The 22,608-nt window shown below is 34.9% G+C and overlaps 1 non-coding gene across 1 annotated transcript; it reads left to right on the top strand.

The window, feature by feature from the left end:
* Window positions 1-16,293: 16,293 nt before the first annotated feature.
* Window positions 16,294-16,453, top strand: LOC119618718 (U1 spliceosomal RNA). The gene has a single exon (XR_005235083.1). It is a non-coding gene; the product is annotated as a U1 spliceosomal RNA (small nuclear RNA).
* Window positions 16,454-22,608: the final 6,155 nt, after the last annotated feature.

Raw genomic sequence — 22,608 nt, 5'->3', positions numbered from 1 at the left:
ACATTAAACAGACACATGAAAAAATGCTCCTCATCACTGGCCATCAGAGAAATGCAAATCAAAACCACAATGAGATACCATCTCACACCAGTTAGAATGGCGATCATTAAAAAGTCAGGAAACAACAGGTGCTGGAGAGGCTGTGGAGAAATAGGAACACTTTTACACTGTTGGTGGGATTGTAAACTAGTTCAACCATTACGGAAAACAGTATGGCGATTCCTCAAAGATCTAGAACTAGATGTACCATATGACCCAGCCATCCTTTGGTATATACCCAAAGGATTATAAATCATGCTGCTATAAAGACACATGCACACATATGTTTATTGCGGCACTATTCACAATAGCAAAGACTTGGAATCAACCCAAATGTCCATCAGTGACAGACTGGATTAAGAAAATGTGGCACATATACACCATGGAATACTATGCAGCCATAAAAAAGGATGAGTTTGCGTCCTTTGTAGGAACATGGATGCAGCTGGAAACCATCATTCTTAGCAAACTATCACAAGAACAGAAAACCAAGCACCGCATGTTCTCACTCATAGGTGGGAACTGAACAATGAGATCACTTGGACTCGGGAAGGGGAACATCACACACCGGGGCCTATCACGGGGAGCGGGGAGGGGGGAAGGATTGCATTGGGAGTTATACCTGATGTAAACGACGAGTTGATGGGTACTGACGAGTTGATGGGTGCAGCACACCAACATGGCACAAGTATACATATGTAACAAACCTGCACGTTATGCACATGTACCCTACAACTTAAAGTATAATAATAATAATAATAAATAAAAAATTTAAAAAAATAAAAAATAAAAAATAAAGGAAAAAAAATACCCTCTGCCTTGAAAAACAAGTACATCCCAAATGGAATTAGGATCCTTGAACTATGGAGTAGTACAAAGCACTCTAGAGAGTCTTGAACTCCGGCCATATGATGGCACAGAAGGAACGGATATTTTCCCCTTGACTTCAGGTTTATTCTTTCTCTTTCCACAATGGTCTAGCATAAAGTAAATCCTTTCTGTGTTTTTATTTAAATGTATATGCTAAAATACATTTTGTGGAAAAAAGACAAATATCTTTTACATAGTCTAGTGATAAACGGACAGAAAGAAAATTTTTAAATTCTTAGGTGATAAATTATATCAGATGATTCCCAATGAATAATGTGGACTGATACAAACAATTCCTAATGTATAATGAGGCTGATTGTTTTCCTTCTTTTGGTTTCTGTAATTAGGTTTAAAATATCCCTGCAAGGTGAAGGGAATTGCACTTTTAATTTTTTAATATAATATTGAGCATATTCAATTAAGGTTGTCAACATAGCAGAGTTGATTCTATGCCTGCTATTTGGAGAGTTGCTATCACAGACCTGAACTGTGAAGAACATTATGTTTTACTTTAAGAAGAAGATTTGTGTTATTAAATACATGGACACACAGGGGAGAAGTCAAAGATTGGGTTAAAGAATGTAAATGTTCACTCTGAATTTATCTACTTCTAAAGACACAAGTTAAGTAACTAAGTGTATTTTAATGTATTAAATACACTTTTTAAAGTACACTTAGTGCATTTAGTTTAAATAAAACAAAATTTGCCTATATGTATTATGACTTCACTTTGAAACAATTTTCTGATGTAGTATTGTTCCAAATAGTCTAAGGAGATTGGATGGTTCATCTTGAACCATTTTATCCCTGTAGTTCTAAGTTAGAGCAAGCAACACATATTGGTGATCAGAATTTATTTCTTGATTTAGTGATACTATGCCTTCTCCTCCATATTTGCTTTATAAAGGCTCACATACTTGTGGTCACTGTATTTCTGCCTTGAGACTTCTATTTCATATAACAAATACTTCTGAATTCATTATATTTTCTTAAAGTTTATGCCTACCAACACATACTCTTTTCTCTTCATCCTTTTGAAGTCAATTCAAGCAAATCAATGTAAATAGACTGCAAAATTTGCCATCTTCTTTGAAAATGGCCTGGCCAATTGTGACAAAGATTTTATGTTGACATTCTTAGTTTCCATTGGAATATTTCTATTTTTATTGTAGTATAAGAAAAACCAAACATATGTGTGATATTAATGTATTACATCTGAGACTAGAAGCCCATTATTTTACTTTGTTTCTGCCTACAAAATAGATGACGGTAGAAGTTCATTTTCAGGATTCTAAATATTACAAGTATTCAAATATTAAATTTTTTGAAATTATTTTTAAAATGATTACCTATTAAAAAGTCATGGCTGTATAATAATTGAGGAATCAATTGTAAAAATGAAGAGCCAAAATGTTTGCACTAGAGAGCCAAAGGGATAGATGAAGAACAAGGTGGTAGAAAAAAGATTGCTTTTTATGTCATTTCAATTTGTGAACCACATGATGTGCTACCTATTTAAAACAAACTGAAAGGCTTATGATGGTGGCATTAGCCATTCTCACAAAAGCTAAAAATGAATGGTAGGTGTTCATTCAGTGGCCCAATCTATGTGACCCAGACAAGTTGTTGTTTTTTTAATGATGATTGAGAGTGTTATAAAAATTGCATAGATTTTATGAAAGATAATTTGGTACAAAACTGGAGATACTCCAGATGTACAAGATGAAAGAAGTATTTGAAAAGGAAAGACGTAACAAGAAGAAGCAGATGACACTGATGGATGTTTTTCAGAATGCTCTCGTATCATCCGCTCCTTTGGTTTCACACATGCTGTTAGAACTAATCCTGATGAACTGTTTTCCTACAACACTATCCATAGATCAATAACGATTCTCTGGGAAATAACGTTTATTGCTTTTTATTTGTTATTAAGCAAAATGCCTTTTGCCATTTTTAAGGGGAAAAAACCAATATTGCAAATTTATTTTCAAAATGGAATATTTGCAATGCTATTATTTTTCCACTTTTATTAAATATTTGGAATTTATTCTTCTCTACTTTTAAAGAAGATATTTTAATATATGTAAATAGAGATATTTAATATATTTTTCTGCTGACTTACATGATATGTTTATGGACAATATAAAGTTGTTTGGAACAAATATTATTAATAAATTATTGACTACTTATCATAAATCCATATTATGCAAATATATTAAAAACCACAATATTGTCTTTACTTTTTATTACTGTGTTTTTCAGAATCCAAGCTATCAAATCATAGAAACACTGCTAAAATAGAGAAGGGCTAGTCCTAGACATCAAAGTTAGGTTATATATATATAAAACTTTTTTTTTAGTGGAGTCTCACTCTGTCACCCAGTCTGGAGTGCAGTGGTGTGATCTCAGCTCACTGCAACCTCTGCCTCCCGGGTTCAAGCAATTATCCAGCCTCAGCCTCCAGAGTAGCTGGGATTACAGGTGCCCACTACCATACCCAGCAAATTTTTTTGTATTTTTAGTAGAGACAGGGTTTCACCATGTTGGCCAATCTGGTCTTGAACTCCTGACCTCAAGTGATCTGCTCACTTAGGCCTCCCAAAGTGCTAGGATTACAGGCATGAACCACTGTTCCTGACCTAAAGTAATATTTTAATACAATGTAGCACCCTTTCCAAATATACTACAGTCTAATTTAAATTTATATTGAGCATTAGAAATACAAAGTTTGAAATTACTCATTGTTCAAATGAAGAAATTAGATGGATAAAAGTCTAATGATTTTATCAACACCACAGGACTAGCTAGTAGATTGAGCATAGGAATGAAAGTTGCTGTCTTTTAGCCCAGTGTTCTTGCTTCTAACTCATAAACTCGATTTGCTTTTTGGAAGACTCTTCTAATGGTTATGAAAATTTGGAAATGAATTTGACTATATCCAGCTGATCTTAAGGCATAGTCATGTGTTTCGACACTGGATTGGATTTAGTTTTGAGACATTGTTCTTAATTTAAGAATGTTGACTACCGTTGGATATAGGACTGGTTTCTGGGCATTCCAAGATTGGAATCAAAGGATTAAGAAGTGTGAGGAAAAAAAAGCAATCGGAAAGTCTTTTGGAAAACATTTCTAGAGCAAAGCAAAACACAATAAAGAACTGAAAAATTCAAGAAAGAAGATGAGCTGGAATACAAAGGTAAATGGTAAGCAAAGAAACAAATACAACTTATATTTAGTATCAACGAAATGTTGATGTGAAACACAGACTGAGTAAACTGAAACTAAATTGCCAGATGATATCAACATGTGTATTGGTATGAGTGACATGAAATAGGAGGCAATGAAAGCATGATAACATTTTTGTCTCATTTGGGAAGAGGTTATAGATGGTGTTAAACTTTAGATATTGATATAAAACTGTACTGGGATTAAATACTTGTACTCACAAAAGAAATAGGAAGAACCAAAATAGGATATAAAATTTCCAAATTGCCAGATAAAAACAACAAAAAGTGAGTCAAATGAAATGCAAATATTAAAATTAAAAGGATGAAAGGTGATAGACAAGGTAACTGTTAATAAAATCACTGTGAGATGAGAAATTTTAATGTTATATATTTAATGTCTAAATATCAAAATGAAAGACTTTTTGTAATAAAAAAGTTCCAGTGACAAAAACACAAGAATAAATTAAAAATTCACAATTGTTAACTGAAGATTTTAATATGTTTTTCCCAAATCAATGGAACAATTTTCCCAGTCATTTCATGTCATACGGTAGCTTTAAATGAGATAAATTTTATTTTACATATATGTATTTATTTATATGAATGAATTAATTAATTTTACCCAATATTTTTAACAAAGTAGACGGGACCTACGTATAATACCTTAAATTATCCTTACCCTTCATTCACATTTAAATCCATCCCATATGGTACCATACTGGAGTAAAGAACTCTAAATTTGTTGCACTGTTTGCTATTGTTTCCGACAATGAATTGGGGGGAAGGAGTGGGTGGGCAGGAACAAACCCTACTTCAGAAATTTTCAAGTTATAATGAAAATGTTTCATTCTTGCTCAGAATGTACATAGCATCCATGCGAATCTGGAGACTAACCAGTTTCTTTACAAGGAAGGTTTTCTAAATATGTAACAAGAGCTACAACTGCCAGATAATTCTAAATGAGAAGTTAACAGTTTTCTTCTAACTCTAAAAATACTAAGAAATCCTTCAGTGTTTCTGTTCTAATTTTCCTCATGCTAATTAGATGAGATTATCATTTTAGAAACAACCCTACTATGTTCGTTTTCTCTTTTAATTAGCATATTAGATCATTATCTGTGTTTTAATGACCCAAAAGGGCAACAGTTACAGCTGTTACATTGAAGCCTCACTGGAATGTCCTACTTGGGGTCCATGCCACAGGCCCACTGGAGACAAAGCCATTTATGAGTCATAGTGTCCCTGTGGTAATTAAACTGCTTTTCAGCTGTGTCCCACATGTATCTTGTTCTCTGTCAGGAAAAACTCGGAATCCAGAAAACCTTCCACAAAACAAATGTCATCTACATTGTAAGACTCATCTGACTGGATCATACAAATTGTTATCTGAAGAAATAGCTCTCTATAAGATGGAGAGTTGTTATGATAAAATTCCCATTAATGTGGATCACCTCCTTGCACGAATCAGTGTACTCTTAGATTTAAAACACTCATAAATTGATTGATGTAATGTCCCCAAAATATTTGTTCCTTTTTATATGACTTTTCTGTGGCATTATTTTTTGAGTAAATAGTTGTTATGAGTGATTTCTTTCATAACAAGAACTTTTGAATTAATACACTGAACTTATCCCAATGCAGCTAAGAAAGAAACAAGTAATTTATATAACCCCATTCTCACGATGTTAATAAAGATATACCCAAGACTGGGTAATTTATGTAATGAAAAAAAGGTTTAATGGACTCACAGTTCCACATGGCTGGGGGGGCCTCACAATCATGGTGGAAGGCAAATGAGGGGCAAGGACACGTCTTACATAGCGGCAGGCAAGAAGGCATGTGCAGGGGAGCACTCCTTTACAAAATCAACAGATCTCGTGAGACTTATTCACTATCATGAGAACAGCACAGGGAAAACCCGCCCCATGATTCAATTACTTCCCAGTGGGACTCTCCCATGACAAGTGAGGATTATGGGAACTACAATTCAAGATGAGATTTGGGTGGGGACACCGCCAAACCATATCATAATTCCTGGTCAAAAATCTAAAATATGTCTTTCCATCAGTTTTGAAACAATGGAACTGTCATGTGAATTGATAGCCTTAGAGTCAATTATTTTTTCCTGAATGCATAATTTGGGAATCTTAATAACAACAATTTAAAAAAATAGATTGCTCAGTTACAAAAGTGCAGCAAATATTTTGGGACGCCGAGGCAGGTGGATTGCCTGAGGTCAGGAGTTCGAGACCAGCCTGGTTAACACAGTGAAACCCCATCTCTACTAAAAATCCAAAAAGCTAGCTAGGCATGGTGGCAGGCACCTGCAATCCCAGCTACTCAGGAGGCTGAGGCAGGAAAATCATTTGAACCGGGGAGGCGGAGGTTGCAGTGAGCCGAGATTGTGCCATTACACGCCAGCCTGGGCAACAAGAGCGAAACTCCATCTCAAAACAAAAACAAAAACAAAAAATAGATTGCTCAGTTACAAAAGTATAACAAATCCCCATGACACAACTTTACCTATGAAACAAACCTGTACTTGGACCCTGGACCTACAATGAAAGTTTAGAAAAGTACACAAACACATATTTTTATATTTAAAATAACTTCACATACCCCCACACAATGAAATCCGTTTTAATATTAAAATTATTAAGGATCTAGCTTCTCAAAAGTCTTATAATCTTTAAATTATAAACGTCTGAATCTTGGAGGCCTAGCAGATGGGCGAGGAGAGAACAATAAACAAAGCCAAAAAAAAAAAAAAATGCCTGGAATGTGATTGACTTTTGGAATTTGTGCAAACACATAGGGTGGTGCCTACTGAGGAGGCTGCAGAAAGGGAGTATAATAAAAAATCATATTTTTCTGCTTTAAATCAGTAAAATTAATTTTATAACAATGAGAAATAATTATGGATGCAGCTGACAGTTTGCTCAAGGGTAGTTCACTTTAAATACTCAGATACTTCCCTTGCCCTTATCACCTCAACTGGTCACTCGCCCAGAATGGGCTGTGTTCATAAGTCATGAGATGCTTCTTCCATGACTTTAGTGGCCTCTAAACTCATGTGAAATTTATACGTTTAAGTCTGGTCCAAAATGAATCACATCTGTTTTTTTGGAAACTGTGGCCAACTTAAAACTTTCAAAAAAAAATGAGAACTAAAAACGCTTCCTCTACCTTAACAGCGCAGAAGGAAAGGATGTGAAAGAATATACAATCTTGACATTATGGATATTACTTTATCCCCTTATATTTGCGGTTTTTATATCAGAAAAAAGTTCTAAAACTAACATTTGGACACATGTCACTGAGTGGCAGAGTTGTTTCAATCATAACTGAAATAGAACCATTCTTTCCTTTTTTTAACAAAGACAAATTCTTCATTCTGTGAATGAGAATTAACAACCAAGGTTTTCAGGGGCTTAATATTGCAGAAGCTGTCATTAATTATAATGAAGCTGATTATAAAAATGGAATTGTCATAAATCAGGCTGCAGTCAACTACCTTTGAACAGCTAGAATACTTACATACTCATAATATTTTACTTTTTTTCTTCTCTTTATTCCATATAATTACTTAGATCATCCTTTTTATTTCCTGATTCTTATTTATGGTATTTTATTGCATAGGGAATGACAATTGAAGAAAATATTGTAGTATTATATGAGTTTTATTATATGAGTATTATATGAGTTTGTTAACTGGGTTAACAAATGTACTCCATAACATATAATAGACCAAAAACAATAGAAATGTATTGCTCCTACCCTTAATAGTTCAAGCAAGGGTCTACTTTTCAACTGGCAGCTCTCATCTTGTGATAATTCAGGAACCCACACTCCTTCATCTGTGACTGCCAATCCTGAGGCCAGGTTCTTCATATTTTTGTTTCTGTGCCATGAACTCATCTTTCACTCTGGTAAAGCCTAAAGATCCTTTTTAAGTACAATGTTTTAAAATACATACAATAATAGTAGGATTTAAAGGAAAACAATTATATTGACATACATTTATCAAAATACATATATGAAATGAAGTTGTGATACAGTCATATATGGTAATATATGTCCCTTTTTTTTTTTTTTTTTTCAGAGACAAGGTCTTGCTCTGTTGCCCAGGCTGGAGTGGAGATCATGGCTCACTACAGCCTCACCTTCCTAGGCTCAGCTGATCCTCCTACCTCAGCCTCTCGAGTAGCTGGGTCTATAGACATGGACCACCTTTCCTGGCTAAGTGTTTCTTATTTTTTTGGAGAGATAGGGTCTCACTATATTGCCCAGATTGGTCTTGAACTCGTGGCCTCAATTGATCTTCCCTCCTCAACTTCCCAAAGGGCTGAGATTACAGGTGTGACCCACTGTGCCCAGCCCTATGTGTGCTTTTAAATTAATGTTGAATAACCAGATCTTGCAACACAGTTCTCATAACCACCATAATTTTGAAGTAGTGATGAAGGCAAGCAATATTTTGATATATCTGCAGTAGAAGAACTGATATAAAAATGTCTATGATTTTGACTGGCAGTCAAGTCACAGGTACTACTATGCTACTGGGATTTGTTGGCCTGCCATCATAAGAGAAAGAAATTATAAATTTCAGTTAGATCCAGTTAAAACAGAGATGTAATTTGTTCCCATCCAAGTTCATGAACTCCCTGAATTCTAACCACAAATCCCCAAAGGCTAAAATATCTCAGCCCCTGTCTGCTCAAAGCCAGCAGGAGGGAAAAGTGAGCATGGAGGAGCATTTAGTTTTAATACTTGGTGCTGATATTAACTGCAAGTACAATGGAATAAAATAATATCCACAATGTCAAAATTGTCTATCTTTCCCCAGTTATAAACTTTGTCTCCAAAATGGCACATATAACTTTCTACTGACCATAATTCAGACATATAGGGAAGTAGGAAGGGAGGCACAGATTCTATGTAAAATATATTTTCTTTTTTTTTAATTTTACTTTAATTTCTGGGATACATGTGCAGAATGTGAAGGTTTGTTATATAGGTATACATGTGCCATGGTGGTTTGCTGCACCCATCAACCTGTCATCTAGGTTTTAAGCCCTGCATGCATTAGGTATTTGTCCTAACGCTCTCTCTCCCCTTTCCCCCAAACCCCTGACAGTCCCTGCTCTGTGATATTCCCCTCCCTGTGCCCAGGTGGTCTCATTGTTCAACTCCTCTTATGAGTGGGAATATGCAGTGTTTGGGTTTCTGTTCTTGTGTTAGTTTGTGGTGAATGATGGCTTCCAGCTTCCTTGATGTCCCTGCAAAGGACATGCACTCATTCTTTTTTAATGGCGGCATAGTATTCCATGGTGTACATGTGACATATTTTTTTAATTCAGTTTATCATAGGAACACTTTTACACTGTTATTGGAATGTAAATTAGTTCAACCATTGTGGAAGACAGTGTGGCAATTCCTCAAGTATCTAGAACCAGAAATACCATTTGACCCAGCAATCCCATTACTGGGTGTATACCCAAAGGATTATAAATCACTCTACTATAAAGACACATGCACATGTATGTTTATTGCAGCACTATTTATAATTGCAAAGTCATGGAACCAACCCAGATGCCCATCAATGACAGACTGGAAAATACATTTTCTAGTAGTCGAGTCAATTTACAGACCTGAAGGAGGCAGTCCAATTTAGTTCCTTTTAAAACTGTTGTGATCAGAAAGGTGAATTATCCTTGCTCGTAAAAATTGTCCCTGTCTATGCTTCCATGCCTTTAATGTTTTTGTTTTTTATTTTCTATGCCCATTTTAGTTTATTCGTCATTGTCACAAAATGTACTGACAAATGGATGAAAATTACTGTTATAATAACATAGCATGTGGAACAAATATTACTTTGTAAGTTCATGAACATCATATTTCTAGATCTAAGCTGGCTTTTAACCTAGTAACCATACATTAATGACTCATGGGCAGTACATATTCTATGTAAGTGCCACAGAAATCAAGTAAGTGTCTGATAAAGCCCAAATCACACCTCATGGCACACCAAGGAGGAAGGGAATGACTCTCCTTGGAAATCAGAAAGATTTCTAAGTGGAGGGAAAGTTTGGGCTGTGAAGTTAGGAACTCACAGTCCTTCAACTGGTGAACCTAAGGAAATTTTATCCTGGAAAACACTGGGAACAATCAACTGGTGAATCTAAGGAAATTTTATCCCAGAAAACACTGGGAACAATCAACTGGTGAACCTGAGGAAATTTTATCCCAGAAAACACTGTGAACAATCAACTGGTGGACCTAAGGAAATTTTCTCCCAGAAAACACTGTGAACAAAGGAGAGGAAAAGCCTATTCTGAAAATGACTATTATCTTGGGCTGACTGTAGCATGGAGTCATGAGGGAAAATAAAATGATAGTCCACTCTAAAAGGTATAAAAGGGCCAGATTGTGAATGGTCTTGATGTTCTGCCAAAACTGGCAGAGAGACTGGTTAGATAGCTATTGTAAAATTCAGAGAAGAGTAAGATATTGTACAAGTCATTGGCTACGGAAAGAGAAATAAGTGGTTTGTTTTGAAAGATAATTTAGATTTAGAAATAGTTCATTGTAGAGAATGTGTGTCAGGAACAAGTGTGAGAGAGGAAGTTGAGAGAGCGGCTTCTGATGGTTAAACTAGAGGATGGTGGTGCTGTCTAAACCATGGCAGAAGACAAAGGCAATGGGGCAGACTGAGGGAAAGAAGATAATGGGCTCAGTTTGGGACATTTTAGGTCTGCTGCATGAGCACAACATGCATTTCACGTTCAGAGAAACAGTCGAGGGTATAAGCCTGAAATGTAAGAGAGGACCAGTATTTGAGTCATATGTCTCCTGGGAACTCATTAGGATATATGAGTAAAATCAGTTAGGAAAGGACTGTCAAATAGAACATCAATCAATTTTAAAGCACCTAGAAAAGCAGTTCATTTTTTTCTTGTATTTAAGTAAAGGATGGATGAGAATAAAAAAAATCAAAAGACTCATAAGAGTAAGATTTTTAAAATATGCCCTGCTGCATTTTCAGGGACAAGATTAAAAGTAGGGATTTACATATTCATGTCTTTTATGTATTTCTTTTCTTTTATATATATATATATATTTATTTCTCTTTATCGATGATGAATGACAAGTGTGTCATTGTTAATAGTTTCACTCAAATATTGAAGAACTTAGAACCTCCAGTAGAAAATACTTCATAAGGCCGGGCATGGTGGCTCACGGCTGTAATCCCAGCACTCTGGGACGCCAAGGCGGGTGGATCATGAGGTCAGGAGATCGAGAGCATCCTGGTTAACATGGTGAAACCCTGTCTCTACTAAAAAATAGAAAAAAAAATTAGCCAGGCATGGTGGCAGGCACCTGCAGTCCCAGCTACTTGGGAGGCTGAGAGAGGAGAATGGCATGAACCCGGAAGGCAGAGCTTGCAGTGAGCCGAGATGGTGCCACTGCACTCCAGCCTGGGCGACAGAGCGAGACTCTGACTCAAAAAAAAAAAAAAAAGAAAAGAAAAAGAAAATACCTCATAAAGCAAAACTGGGCTGCATGTCCATTTCTGAACCAATCGCTGGCAGGGGAAATGGGGTAACTCCTTGGATTATTCGTCTTTTCCTGGAGGACGAATGGAATTTATTTCTGAAGATACTTTGCTGTGTGTATGGGGCGTGGGGTAGAGATTACCTGAAAACACAAGTCAGAATGTTCTTGGAAATGTTCTTGGAAAGATATTGTGAAGGCAAAAGTCATGTCTATTGTATCTTGATGATCTGGCTGATTAAATAACAATCACAATAACAACAGCAACACATGTTTTCATTTTAACCCTTATTATTTTATATTATTCTAAAAAGTATTAGTTATTCCTCCTTAATTGAATACAGTTTATAAAAGAGTTTGCCCTCAGGGTTATCACACTAAATTAGCATGAATCATCAATGTCAAAAATACTCATGTAAAAGATGCAGATAATTGAGCCAAATACAAACAACATCAGAAAATATATTGGAAGATATTTGATGAATTTTTATGATATATTTATATTTTTAAAATGTAACTTTACAATGGAGAGATGTTGTTTGTTATGTTTTCTGGTTAATGCCCAGTGCCTAAAATGAATAATAAATATGTGTGAAATGAAAAAATGATGAAAATCTTTATATTGCCTAAATTGTGATTTTTGTCTTTCTCTGAAAACAGAATTCTCTCTAAAGATTTTATTTCTGATGACTCTCATTCTACTATTCCCTTTTGTAATATTCTTACTAAATTTAACTATATGTAACCTCATTTGCCCTTCAACTTTATCCAAAGTTCTGGATGTATTCATATTCACTTCTTCTTTCCCTTTTTGGCTTTTAAATATCCTGGCATAATTTGTTTTGACTGGGTAGAACTGTGTTCTTTTGGATAGCCAACTTCCTTGAACTCTACTTTCTAGAAGAAGCCCGAGAATTCATTATACTAGTTTTCAAATTTGATACAATTAGCTTCCTAAAGTTAATTTTCTTAATTCTGCTGACATTTCCATTTCCTTCCCTTAGGGAAGAGAATTTGATTTCATTAACTTGTGACTGTTTCCTCAAGGTTTCTTTCTACTATTAGAAGCCCATCTAATTTTTCCCTATGAACAAGAATAAAATCTGATGTCTACCCTGGGAATTTTAGCTTTATTATAGAAGATCAAGCCATGAGATCTCATTGCTTCAGAACTTCTTTGTCATCAGTATTCAGTTTGATATGAGCCTGTCAATGCTTCTTCATCTTTATTTAAAATTGCTTTAAGTCAACTAAAGAAAACCTTATTAACCTTCTTTTACTGGTTTAGTGATTTATAAAATTTACATTAGGTTTATAATGTAGTTATTTTCTGTGTTCTTACCATATTAACTTTAATCCAATTTTTATTTCCAAACAATCCCATTGCTACACCTTTATTCTGGATATAAAAGAGCATTAATTTCACAAATAATTATGAAACAAGTTCTCTTTTCTAAGCTCATCCTCTAGTTCCAAGTGCTATTCTACTCATTGTCAGCTATGTTAATAACATCTTAGCTCTGGCCCTGAGATGGGGCTTCCAGATATTCCTGATTAATTCCATCACTCAAAAGTCACCTCAAAGCCTATTTGCATAGTTGTATGATTATTTCCTCACAAAATAATATAGTAATTAATAGATAATGATATATTTAAAACATATTATGATTGTCATTGAAACGATATATGTCAGTGTTCATAAGTCGATCATTTTATTAAAAAAACTTTAAAGAAAATGAGCAAATGAAGTGACAAAAAACTAAAATCTTCAACTGGTTTGTATTAGAAAGAAAAAACAAATGGTAAAAGAGTTGGTGAGAACCCAGAGAAGAGTTAAACAGATAGCTAAACCTATTTATTAAATTAAACAGGAAGATATCTGATGACGAAAGTGACAAGAGGGTTATTTTATAAAAACTTTAAAGTGCTTCAAATTATGCCTTATTAATTCTTTTTATTTATTCAACTAATAGATTTTGAGTGTTAGTATGTGTGAGTTATTACAGAACTACTGGATGTGAGCTAGAGAAGTTGGATTAAAAATTATGGTATCGCACTTGAACTGTCTAAGGAATGATTAGGGTAGGCCTCCACAGGTAAAGGAAGCACCTATATAGTTAGTTATTTAAAGAAATATAGTCTATGTGTCTGTTTTTGTGCCAGGCCCATGCTGTTTTGGTTACTGTATCTTTGTAGTATAGTTTCAAGTGCCAGATTTGTTTATTTTGCTTATAATTGCATTGGCTATTTGGGTTTTTTGGTTTCATATGAGTTTTAGGATAATGCTTTCTAATCCTGTAAAAAATGACATTGGCATAATAGTAATAACATAGAATGTGTAGATTGCTTTCAACAATGTGGCTATTTTAATGATATTGACTCTTCCAATCCATGAGTAGAGAATGTTTTTCCATTTGTTTGTGTCACCTGTGATTTCTTTCAGCAATGTTTCATTGTTTTCCTTGTAGAGATCTTTCACCTCCTTGGTTAAAAGTATTCCTAGGTGTTTTATCTTTTTTGTGGCTATTGTAAATGGGATTGTGTTCCTCATTTGGCTGTCAACATGAACGTAATTGATATATAGAAATGCTACTGGTTTTTGCACGTTGATTTTCTATACTGAAACTTTACCGAAGTCATTTTTAAGTTCCAGGAGCCTTTTCGTGGAGTCCTTGGGGTTTTCTAGGAATAGAATCATATGGTCAGCAAAGATAGGCAGCTTAACTTCTTCTTTTCCCATTTGGATGAGTTTTATTTCTTTTACTTGTCTGATTGCTCTGGCTATGACTTCCAGGACTATGTTGAATAGGAGTGGTGAGAGTAGGCATTCTTGTCTTGTTCCAGTTCTTCAAGAAAATGCTTACAGCTTTTCCCATTTGTAACGATGTTGGCTGTGGGTTTTTCATAGATGGGCCTTATTATTTTGAGGTATGTTCCTTTGATGCCTAGTTTCTTGAAGGTTTTTTTTTTTTATCATGAAAAGATGTTAGATTTTATAGAAGGCTTCTTTTGCATCTATTGATATAATTATATGGCATATGTTTTTAGTTCTGTTTATGTGGCGAATCATATGTATTGATTACTGTATGTTGAACAAACCTTGCATCCCAGTAATGAAGACTAGATACAAACAGCTCACAAACATGAGAAATTCTCAACATCACTGATCGTCAGAGAAGTATAAATCAAAACCACAAAGAGATACCATTTCATACCAGTCAGAATGGCTATTATTAAAATGTCAAAAAACAACAGATGCTGGTGAGGTCATGGGTAAAAGGCAACATTTATGCACTGTTGTTGGGAATATAAATTAGTTCAGCCACTGTGTAAAGCAATTTGGAGATTTCTCAGAGAACTTTAAACGAAACTACCGTTTGACACATCTATCTCATTACTGGTTATACATCCAGAAGAAAATAAATCATCCTACCCAAAAGACACATGCACTCATATGTTTATTACAGCACTATTCACAATAGCAAAGACATGGAATCAACCTAGGTGCCCATCAGTGGTGGACTGGATAAATAAAATGTCATAAATATACACTGTGGAATACTACACAGACATAAAAAAGAACAACATGGGTGTAACTGGAGGTCATTATCCTAAGTAAATTAATGCAAGAACAGAAAAACAAATACCACATGTTCCCACTTATAAGTGGGAGTTAAACATCAGTTGTCATGGACATAAAGATGGCAATAACAGACACTGGGAACTGCTACAGAGGGGAGAGAAGAGAGTAGTATCTAACTGACTGTTGGATACTATTTTCATTACCTGGGTGATGGGATCATTCATATAAAAAAACCTCAACCTCACACGATACACCCATGTAACAAACCTGCACACATACACCTGATCTAAAATAAAACATAAATTATTCAAAAAATAATTTAAAGTATTTTTAAAAAATTAGAAATAAAGATAAATTATTTGAAGAGAAATATGACAATTAGGAATGGGTATTCTGTTTAATTAAAATTTACCAGCGTGTATTATGTATCAAAATACTTGATTTAAATTTCGTTCATGGCTTTCATCTCAACAATTCTACTTCTAGCAATCAGTCTAATGGAAATAACCTATAGTATCCACAAAGAATTACAGAAAGGACACTATTTGAACTGATTAGATCTTCCCACAGCTCAAGGCAGAGCCCGAAACAAGGACTTGTAATAGTACAGTCATACCAGGCTCCTGGAATGAAGGATAGGAGAGATTAAGGGAAGGAGAAAAAGCTATCATAATATCTGTTGTCAAGGTCACTACAGAGAGCAACTGGGACTTGGCTTTACCTGACATCTCAAAAGCCTATAGAATGCCTCTAAGTTTTTCTCTGGAGGATTAACTGAGAGATGCATTCCTTCATGAAGGCTTATAGCTCATTGGCTGAGGGCTACTCTTCAGGGATTACCTATGTTATCCACTCCCACTCCACTCCCGCTACAATATACATGAAGTAGTGCCAATTCTTGGGCATTCTTGGCCACAGAGTGAGGGAAAGAAATCCGTTTCAGGAGAGATGCTGTCAGCTTACAGTAAGTTGAAACCCAGACAAAACTGTCTACCGCACCTGTTGCCGAATTCAATGGGGAGACTTGGCAGGGGAGATAGCATGATCACAAAGGTGGTTTTCCCAGGGCAAGATTTATTCACTGCGCTCTGGATGTGCTGACCCCTACGACTTCCACCCAAGGGGGAAGCTTGACTGGTTAGTTAGTTGTAGCAGGGGACTGTGTTCACACTTTCTCTGGGTCTAAAATATTAAACGACAACAGCAACAAAAAATCAATGGGGAGATCTAGGACATGGAGGCAGGACATTAGAGCCATTTGATTTAAAAAATCATGGTGGTTATTTTAAAATATGTTCAAAAATTGGGGATGGCCAAATAAACAAAATATACACAAAAGTGGAGTTTGGTTATTATAGTGTACAGCTAACCTATATGACAAAATATTTTGTAGCCACCTAAATATTTTTAGAAGCGTATTTAATGCTTTAGGAAATTGTTCATAATATTAAGTGAACAAAATAAATAATAAAGTTATACAGGTCTTATTTATATATGCATAAAATTATTTGAAAAAATATAATAACGTATTAACAGTGGTGACTTGGGTGTAGTAGAATTATGATTTATCTTCATTTACTCTTTTGTACTTCTTCATATTTCCTAAATGGTTTACAAAGATCATATATTATTTTGGTAATAAAAAAATCGATGGAAACAAATCTTCATTGCATTGGACTCATTCTATAGTTCCACTTTCTAGGAATTCATCCAGGCTTTGTGAACTATGGACTCATTATAAAATCTTTTCTCAACCAAATATTCAATGTACACCCTAAAGCCTCATTACAAATTTGACTGTCTGTGATTTGGTGATGTAGCCTCAGGTCAAGCCTCCTGTCTCACATTGACTGACTGTAAAAAGCAATACTGTGTACTTGGAGATCATCAGAATCTTCACTGTAGATAATAGCACATTCACTTAATTGAATAATTTATCCCTGATTCGGCCAGCAGAAACAGAAGAGTCAGAAAGAAAGAAAGAATGTTGAGAAAAACTCAGCAGTCACCAAACACATTTTGTGTGGAAAAATGCTTGCGGAATTATTTATTTGTTGAGAAAGAAACTATCTGGAAAGCTATAAGGGAAACTTCGTGGTTAGTTTTGTGGACACTTGATGCTCATGTAATGTGGAGTAGAGTTTAATGTCACATGACATAGCACCTGTGCTACCATCTCTGGCTCATTTTCTGCTGCTTTTCTTTCTAAAGATTCTCACATAATAAATTATGAATTGAGAAGATACACAGTTCCTCTGAAGATTTTATACATAAGACATAAATGATGCTGAAAAACCAAGGAGATAGCCTATGATTAAGCTATGATTAAGTGAGTGAGAACAACTAGTTTGGGTATGAAAAACCTACATTACAGCTGAAAGCAACAAAATGCCAGCTGTAACCTGCTGAGAAAAGAACAATGGCAGAAAAAGAAACGAAGACTAATCTGGTTTGTCGTAGTTGGAAATAGAGTGGCTTTTCCTGAGCAGAATTAAGACTGATGGTGAACTTAAGAAGGGGGAAAAAAATTAAAAATTTGTGGCCAACAAACATGATTATTAGAGAAATGCAAATCAAAACCATAATGAGATACCATCTCACGCCAGTTAGAATGGCAATCATTCCAAAGTCAGGAAACAACAGATGCTGGAGAGGATGTGGAGAAATAGGCATGATTTTACGCTGTTGGTGGGAGTGTAAATTAGTTCGAATGTTGTGGAAGACAGTGTGGTGATTCCTCAAGGATCTAGAACCAGAAATACTATTTGACCCAGCAATCCCATTACTGGGTATATACCCAAAGGATTATAAATCATTCTACTATAAAGAGACATGTACAAGTATGTTTACTGCAGCACTATTCACAATAGCAAAGTCATGGAGCCAACCCAAATGTCCATCAATGATGGACTGGATGAAGAAAATGTGGCACATATACACCATGGAATACTATGCAGCCATAAAAAAGGATGAGTTCATGTCTTTTGCAGGGACATGGATGAAACTGGAAACCATCATTCTCAGCAAACTAAGGAGAAATATCTAATGTAGATGACGGGTTGATGGGTGTAGCAAACCACCATGACACATGTATACCTATGTAGCAAACCTGCACGTTCTGCACATGTATCCCAGAACTTAAAGTATAATTTAGAAAAGTTAGAGTTGGTGCTAGATTAAAAATATAACCCAAAAAATTATTATCAAATTTTTGAATGAATAGAAAAAAATGCTTATCTGACAAATGGACTTTTTTCTTCTGTTACATTTTATCACTTGTACAGATAGTTGACCATCAGTAAATCACCACTGCATATGATAGAAATTTTGAAAAGTTTCAAGAGCAATAATTTATCTTGTAGTATTATCATATTGGTAAATTTCACTTCTCTGTGGAAACCTTAAAATCTACGTTCTTTTGACAAGGAAGTGCCTTCCAGTCTAAATTATAAATTCATATATTCAACACATATTTTTGCATATCTACAAGATACCAGAGAGCATAGTTGGTTCTGAAGACACAAAGACAAAAAAAAAAAAAAAAGTTTTGGTTATGAAGTTTGTTATGAACTCCCAGTATAAAAGAGAAGACAAAGATGTAAAGACAATATTGCTATACAATATACAAATACAAAGGTCAGAAAGAGACATTAGAGTGGAGTAGTAATTAACAACATAGACTCAGGAGCCATTCGTCTGGGTTCAAACTCCTCTTTCATCACTCACTGTTATGGGTACTTTTGGAGCATTTACCTAAACTACTTTTTTCTGTTTCCCCATCTATAAAATGAGGATAATAATAATGCATCTGCCTTTTATGATCTAAATGAAAACAAAATGAATCAATATGTGATTTACGTATATGTAAATCAATATATGTAAAGAACAGTGTCTGGTATGTATTAGGCTTTAAGCAAATGCTAGCTAAAGCCATAAATGCAAGTACTTGTGAATGACGAAAGGAGAAAAGGCTGCTGGGAAATTGTCAGGGAAAGGCTTGATGGGAGTATTCTGAAGATGATAGAGAATTTGTAAGATTGAATAGCAAAAATCTGATCTAACACTATTCTAGGTCATAAAGTCATTTTTAAGCAAAAAATGTAATAAAACACATTTTAAAAATCTAAAACCACTCTTGGTAGGTGGGGTTGATATTTGTGTGTGTGTGGAGGTCAAGATATTTCTATAATAATGATATATATTGCAGCTCATCTTTCACTGGGAAAGACTAAGGCACAGATTAATGTTTACCTCTCCTATTTTTACAATGTCTTTCCACCCTGCTTTTCTCTAAACTTCAAATTTCTTAATAATTTAATCTGATATTTTTAATGTTTCAGCCCCCTGGCCAGTATCTAAGTAAATTTACTGAATTAGTTTCTTAAAATGTCTGTGATCACTAACAAACTATTTTTATTCTGGAAAACACTTTACTATCTTTTGTTACATTTATAAGAATTGGCTCCAGAAACTTAAAATAAAGCTTACTGAAAAGAAAGCTCCTTAAGGGCTATAATTGTGTGTTTTTCATCTTAATATTCCATTTAACAAACACCCACAATGTGCAGGTACTGTATTATGAATATTTTAATATAACAGCTACCAGTTGAAACTATAACTAGATGTGGAGTAGGTGTTAAAAGCTTGTGTGTTATATTGCACTGCTGTTTGGAGTATGTTGATATATACGAGTGTTTTACTACTGTTATCTTCCTTCAATTTTTCCAGTTATTTTGATGATTATGGGATTGGGGTGTAGAAAACTAAAAGAAAATAGACTTTAATTTGGACCAACAGCTGGTGGTTACACATGTAATTAATGGGGAAGGCTGTTTACTGGTATTTATTTTAAAACTGATCCCATCCCTGCCAAAGAAAATGTCAGTACTGAAACTTCACATATTCAAACAGCCAAATTTGGCTGCCATGAACTTGTGGCTTGATAGATTTATTTAATTTTTTATACTGCTCATGTACGAGTCAGAATTTGTGTAGGTCATAGCATGTTATTTTCATTTGATAGTAATCCTCTGGTTTTAATGCAGACTAAGAGAACTTCATGGCATATACTTTGGGATATGAAATTGTCTTAAAATATATTTCGTTTGTGTTTTCCCATACTGTTGAGACATTTCAGTAGCTAATGGAAACCATAAGTTAGTCTAATGAAGCCCATGTATAATTTTATACCATAGTCTGTGCAACTTTGACATCTTCATAATTAACCAAAGTCTGGGAATTTAGTTCTAGGTTGGTCTTTTGCCCAAGCATTCAATTCTTGAATGTGATTAAGAAGCTGAATTTTATATTTGAGTATTTGGCTTCAGTTCCTAGAAGCCATGCTACTGAAATCATCTGGTTTCTAAGCATTTCCTTTTGGAGGGGATAATTGCCACAAAATAGTGTGTTTCTTAGATATATTTTGGTTCTCAGGTCTACATAACACCATTCTGTGTATGCAACATTCCCTTGCCTTTGTGTGGTTAGTTCTTCATCATTTTCTAGATTTCGGCTTAAATATCACATCCTAAGTGACCTTTCCTAAAGAATCTCTGTAATTTATACTGGAACATTCTCTATCTCAGATTATTTTAACTAGTCATATATTTATCATTTGTGATATCTAGTATTAACTTGTATTTTTAATATGCCCCAGATATATGGAAACTGTCAACTGCTCTTATTGTTTTTGCTCTTGGTGGGTGATTCAGGTAACTGTTTATTGACATTTTGAAGTTGTTCCTTTTCCTGACCCTGTGGGATACTAGCAAAGATTAATCAAAACAAAGTAACTTTTTCTTATTTTCTTAGCTGAATATGCAAGGTCAAAGAACTTAAACAACTGGAATTATTTGTATTTAGTTATATATTAGTGTATATAAGATTTTCAAAGGAACAAATCTTCAAAGCCTCTGATAGTGTTCTTCTTTTCAAGTACTCTCTTCTTTTCTCCTTTCTCCCTCCAGAGACAGTGCAACTGCTTCCCTGCTCTGCTTCAGGACTTTGCATATTTGCTCTCTGTTGCCACGCGGACCTCTCAAATTCAACATGTTTAAAGCTGAACTTATCATAAGCCACCCAAACTACATTCCTAATGACTCCTCTTCTGATGTGCCTTACGTTGATTATTGCTACCAGCCTTCCACCACCTTTTCTGAACCAAGATCTGAGAATGGTGTATAATTCTCTCTCAACCTACCAGCCCATAAGTCACCATACATAGCTATATGTCTATGTATACATACATACATATAGATTTGTAATGTCTATCTCTATCAAACACCTATTTACCTGTTTACGTTTATATTGCTCTTTCATAAAATTCAATTGAGTTCCATCCTGTCATCTCTACCACTTCTGTCACTTGTTGAATTCTGGCCTTTTTTTTGGTCTGACTACTCAATCAACCTCCTATATCGCTCCCTCCAGTTCATTCTATCATCCCTTACTGATTTTTTCTGAAAATCTTGCCCTTGATTCTTTTTATATACATCTTTCCTTCTCCCCACTTTGAGCTTTCCACATGTAAAGGAGCTTCTTATAATACTTGAATATACTCTTCCCTTCCATGTCACCCATAAGTTGCATATTCATTGTTTTCCTTCTCTGAAATTGTCTTTACTTATTCCAGTTAACTACTGTGTGCCCTTCAAATTTTACCTAAACTACAGTTTCATCTCAAATGAGTTTTCAAACCTCTCATTTCAGGTGACTGTTTTCTATCTCCATGGTATCGTGAATGCCCTGTCAGTATTTATTACTCTGTATTTATTGTTTTTATTTTCTGCCTCTCTCACAAGGCTATAGGTGTATTTAAAAGAAGGATTATGCTCTTTATCTACATCTCTGGTGTATAGCATGGTGTCTGGCTCATGATTTATGCTCAACATATGTAAATAAAGGAGAAAATAGCCATGGAACCAATAACATTGGCTTCTATTTGAAGAAATTTTGTGATTGGAAAAAGATGATGTAAAAATAATTGGTACATAAACCTTTGCTTCAGGTTCTGCTTCCTGTATATCAGGAAATGTTCTAGATGTTTTTTCATGTATAAATGCATTTGATTAGTGCAGCTATCCTAAGAGATAAGTTCTATTATTACCCATTTCCATATTAGGAAGCCGAAGTGCAAAGAAGTTAACTTACCTAAGATCGTGCGTTTTCTTAGCCTGGGTTCCTCTGAAAACTCAGTCTGTGGCAAAGGTTTATGTGCTAAAATTGGGTTAGATTAAGAGAAGCCAGGGAAGCAGGGGTTAGAGAAAAAGGATTGGAACTGAAAAGAAGAGAGTCAATGTGAGGCAGCATTACTGAGTGGATCAGCATTTGGCGACT

Source organism: Chlorocebus sabaeus, chromosome 2 (assembly GCF_047675955.1).
Source record: "Chlorocebus sabaeus isolate Y175 chromosome 2, mChlSab1.0.hap1, whole genome shotgun sequence".
Lineage (NCBI taxonomy): Eukaryota > Metazoa > Chordata > Mammalia > Primates > Cercopithecidae > Chlorocebus > Chlorocebus sabaeus.
Note: the sequence above shows the minus strand (reverse complement) of the source record. Positions and strands in the feature narration are given on the sequence as shown.